Source organism: Micropterus salmoides, unplaced genomic scaffold (genome assembly GCF_014851395.1).
Source record: "Micropterus salmoides isolate LMB-PRFRI ecotype aquatic unplaced genomic scaffold, ASM1485139v1 Ms_hic_scaffold_20, whole genome shotgun sequence".
In the NCBI taxonomy this organism is placed as follows: domain Eukaryota; kingdom Metazoa; phylum Chordata; class Actinopteri; order Centrarchiformes; family Centrarchidae; genus Micropterus; species Micropterus salmoides.
In genome coordinates, this window is record NW_024041151.1 from 2,521,141 (window position 1) to 2,539,821 (window position 18,681).

At 40.5% G+C, this 18,681-nt stretch overlaps 2 long non-coding RNA genes across 2 annotated transcripts in view; both read right to left on the reverse strand.

The window, feature by feature from the left end:
* Positions 1–364: 364 nt before the first annotated feature.
* Positions 365–2,999, reverse strand: LOC119914823. The gene is made up of 2 exons (XR_005446847.1): positions 2,940–2,999; positions 365–457 (listed from the first exon to the last, which is right to left on the reverse strand). It is a non-coding gene; the product is annotated as an uncharacterized LOC119914823 (long non-coding RNA).
* A 1,108-nt stretch (positions 3,000–4,107) lies between these two features.
* The window catches only part of LOC119915149, a 29,099-nt gene continuing 14,525 nt past the window's right edge, over positions 4,108–18,681 (reverse strand). The window contains exon 3 of the long non-coding RNA XR_005446901.1: positions 4,108–4,164. This is a non-coding gene — a long non-coding RNA (uncharacterized LOC119915149). The remainder of the gene's footprint in view (positions 4,165–18,681) is intronic.

Sequence of the window (18,681 nt, forward strand, 5' to 3'; positions counted from 1 at the left end):
CAGGAGTTTAAGAGCTGCAGAGTGAATTATCCAGTGGAGATGTTTTTTGTTATTTTTAGGTTTTAAATGTGGAGCTCAATGACCTGGATGACTGAGAATCTTCATAGACATCGAGCTCAACATTGCTCTGCCACAGTCAATGGACTAAACCACTAAAGAAGAAAATAGCATTAAGATCCTCAGTGTGGATCAGTATGATATCAGCCTTATGTCTGCAGTTTAGTGTCACCACAACTTTCACATCATATTAATCTCAGCACAGAAGGAAAAAATGGTGTCTGACCTCAGAGTCTCCAGTCTGCAGTGTGGACTCTCCAGAAAACCACACAGCAGCTTCACTCCTGAATCCTGCAGCTGGTTGTTACTCAGCTGCAGCTCTCTCAGATGGGAGGGGTTGGACTTCAGAGCTGAGGCCAGAGAAGCACAGCTGATCTTTGAGAAACTGCAGCGCCACAATCTGAAAGAAGAATAAATGATGGAGATAAAAATACATTTCTAATCTAATCAGATGTGTTCAGGTTTTAAATGTGGAGCTCAACATTAATATGTCCTAATCAATGAGCTTTTCCCTAAAATGAGAAGAGGGACTTATCATCATAATGTCAGCTTTCTACAGACATCATCCAAATATCAGCACAACATTCATACACCTATTCATGTCAACACAGATCTATGACATGCTGCTGATCTCAGGTCAGTGTGGAACTAGAGGAGAAACACTATATATGGAGTTATGTAACTGAAGTTCAGGAACAGGACCACAACTCTCTCTTAATAATTTGACCATCTGCTCCTCATTCAATTCCTCCTATCCAACCACCCGTGCTTCACTCATTTCATCCACCTGTGCCTCTCTAATCCAATCACATGTACATACGTATATGAATCTGTCTGACCCCTTTCTCTCCCGTTTCCCCTGTTTTCTCACCTCTTTTAATGGGCAGCACGGTGGCCCAGTGCACAGCACTGCTACCTCAGAGCAAGAACATCCTGGGTTCAGACCTTTGTGTGGAGTTTGCATGTTCTCCCCGTGTTTGCGTGGGTTTCCCCTGGGTGCTCTGGTTTCATCCCACCATCAAAGACAGCCATGCTAAGATCCATAAATCTGCCAAAGTAATTATGTTTGTCCATTTTCTACAACAGGAACCACAGGGGGGTTTGATTGAGACGAGTGTCACAATCCTGTCCTGAGTGCTGTGTTTTTGGGTTTTGATTCTGAGGGTTTGGTTTTGTATCTGCATGTTAGACCAGTCATCTGTTCCATTTAGTTCTGAGTTTATTCATTTTTCTGTTAGGTATCTGTTATATAGTCTGTGGCCTTGTATCCAGTCTTCGTGGTTTGTGTTGTTCTGTTATCTTGTCTCCCTTAGCCACCTTGTCTTATTACTTAGAATACCTTTTGCTGTGCTGTCAGTTTAGACTTAGTTTTAGTTTGCTTGCTACCTTTAGTGTGCGTCCTCTACCTGATGTTATTATCTGTCAGCTGGTGTTTAGGTATTTTCCTGATTTCAGTTCTGTTCCAGTCTCATGTATTAGTTTCTGTACCATCATGCTTGAGTTCTTTCTGTTTGTCTATTTATGTTCTCTGCCAGTTTCATTAATTAATCTGATTTTGACCATTCTGCTCTAGTCTCTGTGTAGCCTTTATTATTGATCCACATCTTTAAGTTACTTAGTATCTGTCTTGTATCTTAGTTCCTAGTTCGGTGTCTTAGTTCTTAGTCCTGTACCTTTAGTTCATGTCTTATGTGTTTACGCCTGGTCTGTGTTGTTTTGCCCATGTCTGCTCTGAGTTCTGTTTAACCTTAGCTTCTGTCTGTGTTCCTTGTTGGTGTTAGTTTATTGGTGATCTGTCTGCTTGTATTAGTTTATTTATATTACTCTGATGTTTAGTGTTGAGTAACTTGTGTTTTTCTTTTCCCCCCTCAGTAATCTGCCTGCGAGTCTCTCTGTTTCCCCCTGCTCTCTCTGCCTGCCTGTGTCTCGTTGGCCTCATGTCCCTCACCTGTGTGTCTCCTCCCAGCTCGTTAACCCTGTGTATATATCCTTCCTTGTTTCCCCTCAGTGTTTGTCCGGTCATTGAAGTGTGTAAACGCTCTGTCTCATGTTGTATTGTTTTGCCTGCCCTGCTTGTCATGTCACCCTGTTTCTGTGGATTTTGGGTTTCTGTTGAATCACCTGTTTTATTTGGACTCTGTTATTTTGGATTATGGATTCAGACACTCAGTTGTAAGTGTGCTCGCTTTTGTTTGTTGGAATTAAACCTTCTTTGAACTGCACCCGCTTGCTCCGTGTCCTGCGTTTGTGTTCTCCAACTTTCTCAACCCCTCACAACCCTGACAACGAGCCCCCATCCTGAGGCTCAACCCCCGGGTTCCTAGCCACTCCGGCCCCCAAATCCTTAACCTTGTCCATTTTTGATTCCTTCACCTCTCTCCTCTCAATCCCTCCATCATAAACACTCCTCATTATCCTAATAAACTACCTTTTCATACCTCACATTGGCGTGGTCTTTGTTAGTGAAGGCTCCTTTAAACAGCTGCATTTGTGTGTGTGTGTGTGTGTGTGTGTGTGTTCTGAAGGATCAATATCAATGATCAGACATTATTCGTGAAAACACATTGAAATCAACAGACAAAGAAATATTTCTACTTCAGCAGAAAACTCGATCAGTTTAAAACAAATATTAGTTCAGATGATCTTCTGTATACAGATGTGACTATTTACCAAAATTTTGAAACTTTCATTTACTTTAACTACTAACAGCGGACATTTTCTTTAAGAAACAAGTCTTTGTGACTGCAGACTAAATTTAGTACAAGAAACATGATCAACAAAAGGACATTTACAACTTTATGGATGGAAGTTATGTATGAATAGAAATTAGGTTCAATTATTAATTAAAGGATCTACAATACTAACAGAGTCAGTGAACTGACCTCAGAGTCTCCAGTCTGCAGTGTGGACTCTCCAGAAAACCACACAGCAGCTTCACTCCTGAATCCTGCAGCTCTTGGTTGTTAGTCAGGTCCAGCTCTCTCAGATGGGAGGGGTTGGACTTCAGAGCTGAGGCCAGAGAAGCACAGCTGATCTCTGACAACCTGCAGAACCTCAATCTGAATAAAGAATAAATGATGTAACTTTAGAAGACAATGTTCCTGCTTGAAATCATTCAGTGTTTAATAATCTGTTCAGAGCTGAAGAAGGTTTAGAATGTAGAAGTTTAGAAAATGGAAACTCCAAACACCTGAACCCAACAGGATGCAGGTTCAAACTGTAAAATACAAAAAGGTAAAAAGAGCTCTCATTAATATTAATGACAACGTGCTGCTACTTCAATAAAGACGTAGTGACTTCACCTCTTAAACTCTGCAGCTCCACCAGTGGCTCCATCTATACAAACTCATGTTATGCAGCCAAACACAAAGAAAAACCCACAGAAGCTGATTTAAGATTCCACTCAAGATCCCAAAGTTTCCAAAGATGCCAAATATGTCAGGATGAACTTTGGGGGAATGTGAACAAAAGACATCTACAATATTTCTTTTAGCAATAGTGGAGTCATAAAATCAAAGCTTCTTCACTTTAAACTATTCAGTCAGCATGAGCATCATATAGCTTCATAACAATGTTGGAAAAAAACATACTGAATATATTTGTTATTGTCTGACAGTTGAAATAGAGATTATTTATTTATTGTATTTATTATCATTTATTTTAAACATGGAGAACAGAAGCTAAAAATCAGGAGTTTAAGAGCTGCAGAGTGAATTATCCAGTGGAGATGTTTCTTGCTATTTTAAGGTTTTAAATGTGGAGCTCAACATTGCTCTGCCACAGTCAATGGACTAAACCACTAAAGAAGAAAATAGCATTAAGATCCTCAGTGTGGATCAGTATGATATCAGCATTATGTCTGCAGTTTAGTGTCACCACAACTTTCACATCATATTAATCTCAGCACAGAAGGAAAAAATGGTGTCTGACCTCAGAGTCTCCAGTCTGCAGTGTGGACTCTCCAGAAAACCACACAGCAGCTTCACTCCTGAATCCTGCAGGTTGTAGTTGTCACTCAGGTCCAGCTCTCTCAGATGGGAGGGGTTGGACTTCAGAGCTGAGGCCAGAGAAGCACAGCTGATCTCTGACAAACTGCAGCGCCACAATCTGAATGAAGAATAAATGATGGAGACAAAAATACATTTCTAATCCAATCAGATGTGTTCAGGTTTTAAATGTGGAGCTCAACATTACTATGTCCTAATCAATGAGCTTTTCCTTAAAATGAGAAGAGGGACTTTGTCATCGTGTTATTGTGGATCATCATAATGTCAGCACAACATTCATATAACTATTTATGTCAACACAGATCAATGACATGCTGCTTATCTCAGGCCAGTCTGGAACTACAGGAGAGAAACTATATTGATCCTTTAAACAGCTGCATTTAGAATTAAAGAAAAAAATTGACATTGAAAACAGCTTTTAAAACACTGATCACTCATCACTAAAACTTTACTGGGATTGGTAGTTTTTGAACCAGGGACAGATTTACAATACTATTGTTAACGTATAGGCTATGCCGTCGATTCAATGCAGAAGTATAAATCACACTTTACATTCACTTTAGTAAAATAGAACAAGGGGAACGTGTTGCTCTCAGAAGGAGGCTGGAGGCACATACTGGCACACTGTTCAGTGTAGTGGAAATCTGCATCTTTCCACTGCAGAGGCTCTTTCTACAAAATGGAGAAACTAGTTTAAATGAATGTATTAGTATTTATACAGTATTATTATAATAATATATAGATAAAAGTTAAATTTTAATCAAAAAATAAAGTGTACCGTTAGTATGTTAATATATTAATGATTTAATTTAACTATATGCATTGTCATTTTATGTAATAATATACTATATAGCTCACCACCTGTATAATATTTATTCCAGTCAGACAGCAGTTGATGGCCTACATTGGTCTCTTGATTTCTCCATAATCAGAAGCATAGGAGTTCAACATTTTAGAAGTTTACTGAACCATTAAAACTTTATGTCCCGCCCCATCCAGGCTGTGATTGGTCAGATAACGAAAAGTGAAACTGAGGAGCACATCGATTTTTGGAAAAATTTAATGTGTTTCATCATAAGCCCCTGATATAGCTAAATCTCCAGCTAGCCAACACCACAACCTCCTTATCTTCTCCGTACTGTCTTCTGTCTCACCTCTCCCGCTGCTGACATCTCTGTCTTTGTTTTTGTAATGAGTTGCTCAAGCGGCCCCCGGGCTACCCGTCCATCGGGATATCTCTCGGTGCTCCGGTGACTAGCTGGCTTTTTTCCTGCAAGAGTTTTAACAACTCTGATATGATTGACACCAGCTTTGCGTCGCGTCCTGCCGCTACTCGGGCCTGGGGTGTTTTGAACCTGTTCGGGTCCGGTTTCGGCGCAGAGGTGCATTTGGCTCTCTCCAGCTTTATGCGGCTGTCTTTTGTGGTCATCATTGGGATGCGAGGTAGGCATGACTTGAAAAACTCCACCCGCTGCCCAGTCTCTGTATCCTCCGCCAAGCCGACGACTCTAATGTTTAGGTTGCTGTAGTTCTCTGCCATGTCCAAACTCTCAATGAGGGCAATGACCAGCTTTTCAAGCTCCACAATCCTCAGCTCTTGTGCTGCAGCGGAATTTTCAACTGCTAGTAGCCTAGCCTCTGCTTCATAGTCAACAAACCCGAACGAAGGCGGGCGGGGTGGGGGATTAGCCTACGGTAGATTATAGTTACTCGCACATTGTGCTCATAAATCATTTTTCCGGTTCACACGTATCGATTTTAGGGGCATATGCAAGCAAAATGGTCGCACTGTAGAGCCCTGACAAGGTAGGTCCAACCATTGTCAATGACCTCAGGCACAGAAATTCCCACACTTCTACCTCTAGGGGGCGCTATAAGCAAGGTCAACGCATTTGGCCTTTGAACTTCCGCCTACAAAAGGTGCATATCAAAAACCTTATATCCACGCATTCGGGGGACCGAGCTGAATCTACTGGTATAGGCCACGCCCATTTTCGCCTATAGTTTTTTCTGCAAAATCGCAAAAACTGAAAACCCTTTTTTAATTAACTCCTCCGAAGCCGCAAGTCAGATCGGCACCAAACTTGGCACCGACCATCTCTGGATGAAGCTGATAAAAGTTTGTAGAGGAAATTTTGATGCGACAAAAAATGCCGTAAATATAAGATAACAAATGTTTGCAAAAACCCCCCGCTAAAGACAGGAAGTGATGTCATCTCTTAGGTTTGGAATGGCCAATAGACACCAAATTTGGACCAATAATGTGGGACACCCCCGAGGGCCTGTGCAAAATTTGGTGCACGGACGATGTCTGGACCAAGCCGATTTTGATCCGCGAAAAAATGGCCCAATTTTAAGCTTACAAATATTTCTTGAAAACGCTAAAAAAACCTTTCTGTGCGGAGTTTGTATGTTCTCCCCGTGTCTGCGTGGGTTTTCTCCAGGTGTGCCGTTTTCCGCCACCATCAAAAACATGTTAGGTAGGTCCTCCGTGCAGTTTGACCTGGCATGGCATTTCATTCTGGAGTACAGTGGCTGCCGACTGCTCCCTTCAGGGATGGGTTAAATGCAGAGGATGAATTTCGATACATGAATGTGTATGTGACACTAAAGTACGTTTACATTTACATTTGTTCGCTTGTCTTGCTTTTGTTTATCTACTTTCCCACACACTGCATCCAGCGTAGTCTGCCGTAGCTTCCCTCCACTGCTTCTTTGGGTGGGTGATTTGCAGGCTGATCAACATCTCGCCCCTCCTGTGACCCATGGTTTGACTTTATGTGTTAGGGCTGAATGATTTTGGAAAATAACCTAATTGCTATTTTTTTTTTTACCAATATTGCGATTTAATATGCGATAAAATTTTTAAGCTCTTTACCTTCTGTACTATTCAAAACGGACAAGCAGTAAATCAGTGTATGTGTGAGACTAAAGTTTCTGTAGTGTCAGCTTCTGTCAAGCTTAAGGCCATTGTACAACAAAAAGTCAAGGTACAGCGTAATGTGCGTAGTTGATGCTTACTCTCGCGTGTCACCAGAGTGTAATCGCAGTGTAATCTCGTTTTATCACATGGCGATCATATTGCAAATGCAATTAATCGTTCAGCCCCAGTATGTGTATTCAGAGCCAGTGAGCAGCGGACTTTCAAAATTATAATAATTAAAACTGCGTTAACGTGCAATAAAATAATTGTCGCCGTTAATTCATGTGATAACACGTTAACGTGCTCAGCCCTAGATTAAAACAAATTTTCGTTCAGAGGATGTTCTGTATACAGATGTGACCATTTACCAAAAATTAGAAACAATAATTTACTTTAACTACTAACAGTGGACATTTTCTATAGTTTCTTTAAGAAACAAAAGTCTTTGTGACTGCAGACTAAATTTAGTACAAGAAACATGAAAATATGAACAAACTTTATGGATGGAAGTTATATATGAACAGAAATTAGATTCAATTGTTAATTAAACATATCAGATCTACAATAGTAACAGAGAGTCAGTGAACTGACCTCAGAGTCTCCAGTCTGCAGTGTGGACTCTCCAGAAAACCACACAGCAGCTTCACTCCTGAATCCTGCAAGTTGTTGTCACTCAGCTGCAGCTCTCTCAGATGGGAGGGGTTGGACTTCAGAACTGAGGCCAGAGAAGCACAGCTGATCTCTGGCAAACTGCAGTGCCACAATCTGAATAAAGAAAAATTATGATGACAATGATTAGATGACAATGTTCCTGCTTGAAATCATTCAGTGTTTAATAATCTGCTGAAGAAGGTTTAGAATGTAGAGGTTTAGAAATTGGAAACTGGGGGGGTAATGTGATGGACGTTTTTGCCAGAGCTCCGTGCCACTCTGTGCTTTTTTTCCCATTAGTCTGACAACAACCAGGTGCTATAAGACATTTTTGTTATGCAACAACAAGCTATGTCTTTGGAAAATGTTTGGCCACAGTTTTTCATCAAGATGGGAAGCACCAGAGGCAATAAAGACAAAAAAAGACCAACTCTGAGCCCCGGCTACGACACACAAGATAGTAAGTGTGAGTGACCAGTTGCAGCCATGGGCTGGTAAGACCAAGCTGGATCGAGGTATGGTTCTGCAACCATTGGTGGGATCTGATGCTGTGCTGTAGGCGGGTTTGACTGCACTAGGGGAGCTAGATCATGGCACAACATCGTCATGGACTGCATTCCTAGTGAATACATCACGTGTATTCTTCACCCCAAAATATATGCCTTCCATAAGGTCTGGGACCCTTACTTGCAGCATACTGGGCCCACGCTGTCATCCTCCTTGCTTTGTGGATTTCCCAGATCAGCCTAACCAGTCTTTGTTTTAAGTGCCCACTAACAAGCACCTTGTAGCCTTGCTATGTTTGTATGCTCTGTATTGATTCTCATCTGGATACTGCTTTGTCTTTGAAAGGGAGGAGGCCGGATGGAAAATGTCCCCACTGTCATTTATTTTAATACTTACTGTATTGTCGTCTTCTGTGTTACTTTCTTAGACCGATCGTGTGTTTTGCCTGCAACATCTTAATTATTAGCTAGTAAGCAAAATATGTCAGGGACTTTTTTTCCGGTTTTAGCCTGCATCACATGAGCTTCGGACATTAGGATGTGATTTAAGCTGAGATAGATGTCACCCTATCTACTATCCTAGTGACAACCATTGTATGACCAGTTATTGAAAAATAGAAATGTGAATTTTGTTGAAGGATTGCCATCTTCTTTGTGTGATGATACATTGTTGCCTTTAGATAAAAACAATTTGTTGATTATTGATGATTTAATGAGTGATGCTAGCAAAAACATTGAGGTCCAAATTATGATTACAAAATATGTGCATCATAGAAATTTAAGTTGTTTATACCTAGTTCAGAATTTGTTTTTTCAAGGCAAAGTTCGCCGTACTATTGATCTGAATACCAATACTCTTGTTTTGTTTAAAACTCCCAGAGATAAATACCAAGTCATGCTAATGGCTAGACAAATGTTTCCTGGGAAGAGTCATTTTTTTATGGATTGTTTCGAGGATGCCACCAGTGTTCCTTATGGTTACTTGATGACTGATTTTAAAGCTAAGACACCTGATGATTTCAGACTCAGAACCGACTTGCTTTCAGAGCTGCCTGTTGTGTATGTGCCTAAGAGAAAGTAAATAAACATGTCTGATTGCATTAAGAGAAACCTGTCTTACTGCAAACTATGCACGGAGCATCTCCATCTCAGAGAGTGAATATTATTCAATCTGCATCACCAAACCTTTTGGTAGCGTTATACCAAACAGCTTTCCATCTTTTAAAAGGTAAAATTCCTTTAAATAAGACACAGTATCAAAAATTAAAAAAGAAGAAGGCGGGGTTAGCCAATAAAAAGGTTTGCGCATCAAAGAAAAAGAAGACGTTGCTTAAACAGTCTGGCGGTTTTCTTCTCCCCCTCCTGAGTATCGCTGTGCCTTTTATAACGAGTCTTATTGGTTCAAGACAAACTTAGAGGACTATGGAATATGCACAAAAAATGTTTCTGGTACCTAAACAACAGCTTGATCTTTTAAGAAGACCTCCGGCACACGAGTCTATTCTAGAAACTGTTGAAAATGACCTGGATCGTAAGACATTCTGGATCAAAAGACTGAAGATCAAAAAAATATTCCATCACATTGCAGAGATTTCTCACCATGGTAAAACCAGGAGAAAAAGACCAGAACACACTAACTTTGTCAATGCCGGTCGCTGAGGATTTTCACTCTTCAGAGCAGAAGAATCAAGAAGGAAGAGACTTGGTTTTTGAAGAAGTTTTTAAAAACATGCCAAAAAACAGCAGGAATAAAGCCCAGCATATTTTGGATAAAATGTCCTCCTCAAAAAACATATCTGCATGGACTGAACGTGGGGTTTGTGTTTAATGGTAATGTTATTAAAGGGTCTCATGTGTATGATTTAATAAGAGGAGTGACTGCTTCTCAAAACGTGTCGGACAGCCAGAGACCTACAGGTTGGGATGAATATCTGCAATCGTTGGCTATACTGAATATACCTTTATCAGTTGTACCAAATCAACAGGTCAAAAGAAAAATTGACGAGATTAAGAGAAAGACTTTTGGAGAATCTTCTCCTCTTATCACTGGACCGCCATCTACACCTCTTGTTACCAGAGGGCGTCGATTAGCAAACAATGAAACAAGTCCTTTTGTTTCTCCTGAAATGCGATGAGTGATGGATAACTTTTTTAATTGTTATTTGTTTTAAATAAATACAGAGACATAACTTTATCATTTCATTATCACAAGTGTTTTTATTTACACTCACCTAAAGGATTATTAGGAACACCACACTAATACTGTGTTTGACCCCCTTTCGCCTTCAGAACTGCCTTAATTCTACGTGGCGTTGATTCAACAAGGTGCTGAAAGCATTCTTTAGAAATGTTGGCCCATATTGATGGATAGCATCTTGCAGTTGATGGAGATTTGTGGGATGCACATCCAGGGCACGAAGCTCCCGTTCCACCACATCCCAAAGATGCTCTCTTGGGTTGAGATCTGGTGACTGTGGGGGCCATTTTAGGACAGTGAACTCATTGTCATGTTCAAGAAACCAATTTGAAATGATTGGAGCTTTGTGACATGGTGCATTATCCTGCTGGAAGTAGCCATCAGAGGATGGGTACATGGTGGCCATAAAGGGATGGACATGGTCAGAAACAATGCTCAGGTAGGCCGTGGCATTTAAACGAGGCCTAATTGGCACTAAGGGGCCTAAAGTGTGCCAAGAAAACATCCCCCACACCATTACACCTCCACCACCAGCCTGCACAGTGGTAACAAGGCATGATGGATCCATGTTCTCATTCTGTTTACGCCAAATTCTGACTCTACCATCTGAATGTCTCAACAGAAATCGAGACTCATCAGACCAGGCGACATTTTTCCATCTGTCCAATTTTGGTGAGCTCTTGCAAATTGTAGCCTCTTTTTCCTATTTGTAGTGGAGATGAGTGGTACCCGGTGGGGTCTTCTGCTGTTGTAGCCCATCCGCCTCAAGGTTGTGCGTGTTGTGGCTTCACAAATGCTTTGCTGCATACCTCGGTTGTAACGAGTGGTTATTTCAGTCAAAGTTGCTCTTCTATCAGCTTGAATCGGTCGGCCCATTCTCCTCTGACCTCTAGCATCAACGAGGCATTTTCGCCCACAGGACTGCCGCATACTGGATGTTTTTCCCTTTTCACACCGTTCTTTGTAAACCCTAGAAATGGTTGTGCGTGAAAATCCCAGTAACTGAGCAGATTGTGAAATACTCAGACCGGCCCGTCAGGCACCAACAACCATGCCACGCTCAAAATTGCTTAAATCACCTTTCTTTCCCATTCTGACATTCAGTTTGGAGTTCAGGAGATTGTCTTGACCAGGACCACACCCCTAAATGCATTGAAGCAACTGCCATGTGATTGGTTGATTAGATAATTGCATTAATGAGAAATTGAACAGGTGTTCCTAATAATCCTTTAGGTCAGTGTATATCACCATAATAAAAAACATTGCCGTAAACATTGCAATCTATAAATCATTTTGATAATGAACGGCACACAACTTCTAATATTATTATACACACTTAAAAGAATCTGATACTTGGACACACTGGTTATATTCTGCATAATTATTTTGACCACATACAACCGAGGGTCGTATTTTTTTCACAAATTTGAACACCATAATATCATTGCATGACCGTTTTACTATATTTAGTCATTACATTGTCATAAGATAATCCTCTATCCATATGGTAAAGACACACAATGCTGACCACACACTACAGAATCCACATCTTACACTTGTCTAACAGAATGTTGCGTGGACTTACAATTACTGTTGAGAAAGACAGGAGGATTCAGGAAAATGTGAGTATACCGGTGAGTTCCCAAAACTGTCAAAGAATGACCCCACACCCTGCTTGTCAATAAAGATAGCGACCCAGTGTTGTCCTCCAAGGTGGGAGGGGTCTGTGTTTACCACCATCATGGCGGGTCTCTTTTTAATAACTGATTTAAGAAGCTGGTCACTAGCAAATACTCCAAGAAAGACGCCTTGCTTCACTACCTTGTCAAGTACTTTTGACAGTTCTATCGTATTCATACTATCTTTTGTTAAAGTTAGAAAAAGTCAATGAGAACCTGTCTTCCTGAAGATATCTCTATTATAGAATCATATGTGGTGTAAATAACCGCATTTATTGCACGTTGAAGCAGATTTCTAAAACGAGCCTCTGGTCTAACACTACCGTTTTTAATGAGCGACATATGGTCTCCGCATCCTTCATCAGGGCTCAGGTTAAAACAGAACAGACTATATCCATTACAAAACTCGTCGCGGGTTATGGCCATAGCGTTGTTTTTAAGATACTTCCCAGTTGCCGAGTACAATTGATGATACTCCCTGATGGCCTTCCCTCTGGTAAAGTTGGGTTGAAAGGGTTTTGATGGATATTGTTGGCCGTCAACGTATAAACATAAAAACTCTATATCATAATGGTTAAATGTAAATGGACCACGCGCATAACTACCTCTAAATGCCTCATGATCTACAAATCCTACTACAATAAATGTAGGTATTTGTCCCAAGAATACATTTTCTTGATTACAAACACGAGTGCCCGTTGGGAAGCTAAAAATTTTTAAGACAGACTGTCTATGGGATATTTAACGTTGCCATGCGTTAATGCCTTAGCGTGTGCTAGCTTAACAGCCAGAGATACGGTGACTTTCTTTACAAACAGGCTTGCTGACATAATGTTAACCCGAAAGTCGTCTACAGTGTTGTGCATTAAGCAAAATTTGTTTTTAGCTCATGAATTTTATCTTGAGGTCTACTCCATTTATCTTGAAAAAACAAGTCAGAATGTAAAGGGGATATTAGCTCCACTACGCGGCCGCCTTGTGTTTACTCCACTCTTTTAACTAGTCCCTTGTTGCGTCCTCCAGCCGTTACGTCGTCCATATGACCTGCTGTATCCATGCAAAATAGTCCGGATCCAAACTGTGTCTGCAGAGCGTCCTTTACGTAGTTCAAAAGGCACTCTATTATACCCCTGTAAGGATATGTGTTTGATGATTGCGTTATGAGTCGGTCCCCCAACAATATGTCGACCTGTGAAAATATTGTACATCCAGGGTAGTTGATAAAGCCCACTTCCACCTCTACCCACTGCCTGCACCAACCAAGGACTCTCTCTCCACCATGGGAGACAGGGCCTTCCAGGCAGTCGCCCCACGGCTCTGGAATGCCCTCCCAGAGCCCCTAAGGGCCCCACAAACTCTGGAGGTTTTTAAGAAGGGCCTAAAGACTTTTTTATTTCAAAAGGCCTTTTAACAGTCATGGTTTTACATTTTTTGTTACGGTGTTTTATTGCGATTGTTATTTTCTGGAACTGTTTTTAACCCTTGTTGTTGTAGCACTTTGAGATTTCCCTGAAATGTAAAGTGCATTATAAATAAAATTTATTATTATTATTATTATTATTATTACTTCGTCTGCTTGATCCAGGTTTCCGCCATTAGCTTTGGTGATTTTGCGCGCGTGTACAGAAACGTATTGTTTAGATCCAGGTAGTCCTCTGTACTAGCTGGAATGAAAAATTCAAGGGGTGCAGAGTCTGATACCGCTGCTAGAGGTGGGAATTCGACGTAGATGCATTCTCACCATAAACAGGTCTAGCTCCAACTTGATGCACTCTTGTGACAGGTTATGTACCAACGACATTCTCGTTAGAAAATGTCTCTTGTCTTCTGACATTTTGTCGACTTGCTTCTCCTTGCTTGTTTATTTTCCCTAGTCTTGGTATGGGTCTTCCTATTTGTTGTTCAGCTACGCCTCTTTGGTGGGGAACTCCCTCTTTTCCCAGGAGGTCGTTTTATTGGTCGGGGGGCCGCGGCCACTATACCCGACCCCTCTTGACGCCTGTTCATGACGTTAGTAATTTAAATGAGGGGCAACAAATGTAAATCCTTTCTTGAATAAGGGGAATGCTAATCTAAACAGACCCCTAAAGATACCCCCTAACCCTGCACCATACTGAGCACCGAGGCCGCTGTATCCTGGTAAATCACCACCTGCTCGGGCTGTATAATATGCAACGTATTTGTTCGCATTGTGATGGTACATGTTTGCTCCTTGTCTAATACCTATATTTTACGGGTCGAATGTGTAGCTTTATTATCACTTTGCCGTACGTCAAAGGGATATGTTGATTCTGATCTGTCTTGAGAGAAATCTCGATACTATCAATGTGTGTTTTGCAGAGCCTCAGATAGTGTGGTCTGTCGTAAGTATTTGTGATCATATGGTTGTTTGGCCCCGATATATGTACTATTCTTAAAAGAGGGACGTAACTATCCCCTACTGTTTGATGACCAACAATATCGGTATAAACAAATATATTATACATCCCTACGTTAACATCGCTAGTTAGTTCATGGCTGAGCTCTAAACGTTGTAATTCCCTCGTGAGTTTTAAAAGCCGCTCCGGGGATAAATCCCAACATTTGTGCAAGTTTTCCTTGAAACGTTAATTCTACGTATCTCGTTGGTAAAATGCTTACTCTGTTGGTAATGTTGTTGTAATCAAGCTCAATGTGACCCATGTCGTTTTCAGTTAAACAGCTGTTTAGTTCAGCTATTATCTGTGACATTGTTGTAGCCAGTGTTTGATTAAATAATTAATTAATTAATTTTTTTATTAAATATTTTTTTATTAATCAAAAATGTATTCACGTGCACGACTGCGCAGCATGCATGTGCACATTCACATGCACACGCTTTGCTGGCCTTGATTTACTTCACCTCTTAAACTCTGCAGCTCCACCAGTGGCTCCATCTATACAAACTCATGTTGTGCAGCCAAATACAAAGAAAAACACACAGAAACTGATTTAAAGTAGTCATATTATGCTAATTTTCAGGTTCATAATTTTATTTAGGAGTTGTACCAGAATCTGTTTACATGGTTTCATTTTCAAAAAATACCATATTTTTTGTCATACTGCACATTGCTGCAGCTCCTCTTTTCACTCTGTGTGTTGAACGCTTCGTTTAGCTATGGAGTGATGCACCCGAGTTCTACAAGATCTTTTTTGGGAGTAGCACATGCACAATACCAGACCGTTCTCATTTCAGGGCACTTTGTCATGCTGTCTGAAAACGTCAGTTATGACACACTGAGATAAGAACGCACTGATTAAAGACTACTAGACAATCATCAGCAGAGTAGGGCAGGTCGTAAGGGGGGCTGGTAAGGGGAACATAGACTGGAGCAAGAGTTTCAGAGTGGTGAATTATTAATTTGTAACAAAATCTTTCATCCATAAAGTGTGTGCTATTTGACTGTTGATTGTGATTTGTTGGTTTGCAAACAACAGTGGAAAAGAGAGGAGCAGTCGTAGAAAAACACCAGACATGTTCGATTGAAACCAGGAGCCTCTACTCACCCCTTTAGAAATTCATCGCAAGGCAAGCCCCGCCCCCAGAGGTACCGGTACATTCGGAAAGTACTACCCCCCGAGCAGGGACTTTTTGGGGGGTAAAATAAATACCCTGAAAATTTAGACCCTGGTCCCTTCAGTGGAAACGCAGTGAGTTCCTCTAAAGGTTCCTAGTTCCAGGTTATAGTCCCTTTGGTCGAAATGCGGCTATACACAAAAAAGGTATATACTCAATAAAGGAGAGGGAAATAGCATAATACAAGCTCTTTATGATTTGACTCAAGATCCCAAAGTTTCCAAAGATGCGAAATTTGTCATCATGAACTTTGGGGAAATGTGAACAAAAGACATCTACAATATTTCTTTTAGCAATAGTGGAGTCATCAAATCAAAGCTTCTTCAGTTTAAACTATTCAGTCAGCATGAGCATCATTTAGCTTCATAACATGTTGGAAAAGAAAATACTGAATAATTGGTTATTGTCTAATAGTTGAAATAGAGATTATTTATTTATTCATATGTATTTATTATTCTCATTTATTTAAAATATGGAGAACAGAAACTGAAAATCAGGAGTTTAAGAGCTTCAGAGTGAAATATCCAGAGGAGATGTTTCCTGTTATATTAAGGTTTTAAATGTGGAGCTCAACATTGCTGTCACAGTCAAGGGACTAAACCACTGAAGAGAACAGACTTTAGCATTAAGATACTCAGTGTGGATCACAGAGGTGGAAGTAAGTCACACATGTCCAAGTCACAATCAAGTCTTATACTTCAAGTTACTGGGATGAAAGTCAAGTCATATGAAATTCTTAGAAATTCAGTTTAAGAAAGGTGGCAGGTAGCTGACGCTTTTATCCAAAGCGACTTACAATTGATATTTCTTTCAGAGATTGCACACCTCTGGAGCCACTAGGGGTTAGGGGTGTGAGAATTTGCTTATGTTTCTTCAGCTGTAGAGCAAGTTAATTTCATGTTAATATGCATGCCTTTGTATTTCTCAGTTTCTATTTGTAAATTTTGCTGTGTCTTTCCATGTGCTAGCTTTAATCAGTGAATGCTAATATGGGTCATGTCAATAATAAAGGTTATTTGAACACCAAGTGTAAGGAAGCTTTCCATCAGATCTGTTGGAATATTTAAGATTTATAATAAAGCCTTATTCGTAAGGATTTGATTTGAAGATAGTTGTCCTTTGTTCATTTCCAGAACCACACCCATTCACTGTCGTAACCTGTCGCTGGAATAAATAAAGCACCCTCTCAGAATTGATTCTCTGGCCGGAATCATTTCATCCATAGTTGTCAGACCCAAACCAATTGTTTCCTGAGGTCCCCTTCCTCACAAATACCATGAAAAATAACACAGGTTTTTCTAAGGGTATATCTTAGCGCATTTTTTACAAAAACAGCACCACCCCTTGGCGGCAAGTGGCTGCTGCTGCATCATGCCATTGATTGACGCAGATGTGTTTATTTGCTGGTAGATCATGAACTTTCTACTTAAAGCTGGATATCTTTATTTTCAGAATTTTATTGGCTACATGAAGTGCCAGTCAGTCATCGGCACAATTGGTTGCAATTGGCTTGGCTTACCTACAAAATGTTGTGGTGGCCGTATCACTGATTTTTGAGCTGCAGACTTTGCACACCGCTGTTCTTTTCTTCCTACTGTCATCGTCAACATAATCCTTGAATGTCTGTGTTGTACATGTAACGTTAACAGTCTTTTTCATCACCGCTGTTGCAGAGATCAGGACTGCTATGTGAAAGCACACATGGTTGCAGGTTTATGCCGTAACTGTTGGAATAAGTGGAAATGCAAGTATTTGATTAAAAAAAAACAAGTCATTTTCAAGTCATCTGTCTGAAGTCTAAGTCAAGTTTCAAGTCATGAACTCCAAGTCAAAGTCAAGTCGAGTCTTTTGTCTGTTTTAGTCAAGCAAGTCTCAGGTCTTCAAATTTGCGACTTGACTCTGACTTGAGTCAAGTCATGTGACTCAAGTCCGCCACCTCTGGTGGATCAGTATAATTGTGTTGCCCTTAAGGCATAATATTAATTTGACTTAGTTGAACCAGAACTAGACTTGGAAATCCATCCACAAGTGAGAAGCTATGCGACAACTCTAAGAGAAAGGCCTCAGCACAGATCGCTTTAAAGGCTTCTACAGCTGCAACACTCTTGTACGAGCCATAGCACTCCTAATTCATATTGCAAGGTCTCACAAGCCCTCTAACCGTATGTGCAAGTGCTGGCATAAGTGCGATTTTCCCCGCACTGCAGATGAACTATCCCAAGCAAAGGAAATCATCAGGGCTGAAGAGAGCATTCACAAAGGAATTTGAAGCTTTGGAATCAAATAACCCAGTACCGCTAAACAGAAGCCTTACCGCCTCTATCCCATTTTGAAGGACAATCTTCTGTGCTTAGGTGGCCAACTGAAATACGCCAACCTCAGCCTTTGAGAAAAGAGCATGTTAATCCTCCCAAATGACAACCACATCTCTCTATTACTTGTCAGACAACATTATGCCCAGATCAAGCATTAAGGCCTTCACCTGACGGAAGGTGCTGATAGGCAGGGTTTTGGCTATTGGGAGGGAAGAGGCTCATCCACTATGTTTCACACCAATGTATAACTTGACTAAGAGGCAAAATGCAACAACAAGAATGGCATATTTGCCCCAAGAACGCCTGGAAGCTTGTCCTCCTTTCAAGTTCTTGGGATCTAGATGTTCCACGATGCCCCCAAAAACTGGTCAATTTCTGTGATCACAAAGACTTTCACCAGAGAAAATGTAAGAATGAGAAAGGTGGAATTGAAGACTACAGATCAAGGTTATCCAAAGAATTTCTTCAGACCAGTTAGAGAAGTTGTTTTGCCCTTAAGGCATAATATTAAGAATGCTTTTATTTTGAAATGTGTGTTATCGGATTTGCTCAAGGACTTCCTGGTTAGTCATTTCAGGAATCTGTTCACTTGCTTTAGGACTTCATCTACTTTGTAAACGGCAGAGAGGCAACGTCAGTTAAATGTAAATAGTAAATAAATTAGTTAAAAGTAAATAATTTCATAGTTGTACTTGAGTTAATTTTAAAGATAATATTACATGGAAAGATGAAAATTAATTTCTAATAAAAA